Source organism: Callithrix jacchus, chromosome 3 (genome assembly GCF_049354715.1).
Source record: "Callithrix jacchus isolate 240 chromosome 3, calJac240_pri, whole genome shotgun sequence".
NCBI lineage: Eukaryota > Metazoa > Chordata > Mammalia > Primates > Cebidae > Callithrix > Callithrix jacchus.
Window position 1 is genome coordinate 120,031,147 of NC_133504.1, and position 2,369 is coordinate 120,033,515.

General features: G+C 37.3%; 1 pseudogene; it reads left to right on the forward strand.

Moving 5' to 3' along the window:
• The first annotated feature begins 306 nt into the window (after window positions 1-306).
• LOC118152026 (uncharacterized) lies at window positions 307-1,156 on the forward strand (annotated as a pseudogene).
• The last annotated feature ends 1,213 nt before the right edge of the window (window positions 1,157-2,369 follow it).

The following is a 2,369-nucleotide window of genomic DNA, read 5'->3' on the forward strand; positions in this document are numbered from 1 at the left end:
TACCAAAGCCAGAAATTTTTGCATCCAGCCAGAGTTAAAAGAACTATTAGTAGATACCAGTGTTTCTCAAAGTGTGGTCCCCGGACAAGCATCATCATCATCATCATCACCTGGTTAGAAATGCAAATGTTCAAGGTCCACCCCAGAGTACTGGGTGGGAGGTTGTAACTTGCATTTTGCAAGCCCTTCAAGTGATTTGAATACAAGCTAAAATTTGAGAATCACTATTATTTACTACAAAACTGGTTAATTCCTAGTCTCATATACAAGAATTAATTTAGCTATAGCAGAGCCCTCTGGCTGTGCATGTCTGAGGATTGGCTGCCAGGGGCTAGACGGTTTGCTGAGCCCGTGTCCCCTGGCACTAAGACTCACACAGCAGTCACGTCCAGCTACCTGCATCCCCTAAGGTACCCCATCAAGAATGGGGCCAACAACAGCAGGCCCAACGATTTATGGCGTGAATTTGGTCGTTATGATCCTCTAGTTGGTGTGTATGTTCCACTTGATTTCTACACTCACTGACCAAGAGGAGTTGCTTATGTTCAATTTGAGGATGTTAGCGATGCTGAAGATGCTTTACATAATTTGGACAGAAAGTGGATTTGTGGATGTCAAACTGAAATAGTTTGCACATGGGGATTGGAAGACACCAAATCAGATGAAAGCAAAGGAAGGGAGGAATGTGTACAGTTTTTCACGCTATGATTATGACAGATACAGATATTCTAGAAGCCAAATTTATGAAAGAAGATCAAGAAGTCAGTATTTTGCTTACACCTATAAAAGACCTTGTAGTCCTAGAAATAGTGGATGGACTGAAAGGCCACAGTGTAGCAGAAGCCATTCCAACAATGACAGTCAATCACTGATATCAGTGGTTTTTCAAGATCTAAATCCAATTCAAGATCACAGTCCAAGTCCCAGCCCAAGAAAGAAATGAAGGCTAAATCACATTCTAGGTCTGCATCTCATACCAATACTAGAGGCACCTCTAAAACAGATTCCAAAACACAGGTCTTTCTCAAGACATAATAAAAAGGAATCACGAAAAAGGGAACCACCTTGCTCCAAATCCCAGTCAAGATCATAGTCTAGGTCTAGGTCAAAATCTAGATCAAGATCTTGGACCAGTCCTAAATCCAGTGGCCACTGATAGTATAAACTATGATCATTTTTAGGCATGTAGCATTCATTTGCTTATAGATTGGTTATATTAAAATGACATGCTGTTTGAGAAGCCACTCTTAAGAGTCCAGTTTGTTTAATGTTATGAGCAGCTACCAATTTGTGTCTCTGTATATTTTTGTAAAGATTCTCATCTTTCATCCCTGAAGTATTTGGTGAAAAGATGTTGGTTGACCATAATTTGCAACATTGTCTTACTAAAAATAAACTTTCATATTCATATTTAGTAGACCTGTTAACCCGGAAATAAGATAGAATGTTACAAAAGTGAAGTTGTAGCCACGGTTCAACACTGACCACTCAGACACATTTAGGTTCAGGGTGGACTTTTTATGTCTTATCAAGATGTCTAGGCCCTTGGTAATAATTTATGATGCAAATTGTTCTTTTGTTAACTCCACTGTCTTGGGGAATAATGCCAACTGAGTTATGTACTATTTTCAGGAACATTAAGTTTATGACTGAAACATAGAGCCTTTACCGCCTTTTTTCTGGTTTCTACAGATTTGGAACATAGACAACATCAGAAAAACTCACCTTAAAATTTGAGGTAAATAATGTCAGAAACAATTGTGAGGGGAAAAGAATGTTCTTACGTAGCTATTCTAAAACTTAAGGAGTACTGTTGACCATAATATTGCTTAATTTTCTTACTGCAATTAGAAGCAAGTGAATTGTTTCAAAGTAGGCTTTGTGTGTATGTGTGTGTGCAGAGTGTAAAAGAACTGAAATATTGATGCTTACAGCTCTTGGACTATGCATGTGTATCAAAATTTGCCTGCTTCTTTATGTGGGAGGCTTGCTCTTCGCACCTCACTTTATTTAATGTGAGACAAGTTCAAAAACAACACACTTATTCTAGGTGATTCTGTGGTGCCATGAAATTTAAAACAATTTTGGAGAAAAGATTAGTCAATTTTAAGCAAGAGTCACATCTTTTGAATTTTTGACTATCAGTGTAGTACTTGACTAGAAATAAATAATTACCCTTTACCATTTATAATTCCTAGTATTTCTCTGAAAGATTGTTTTGGGGACAAAAGTGACTTGACATGTCCAATCTCATTTTGGATAAAAAGCTAGCATCTTTTAAAATCTCAGATTGTTTGCTTGCAGATATAAGTAAGAATTATGGAGAAGCAATTCTTTTAAGAGGATTACTTATTTCAATTGTTTTTAGT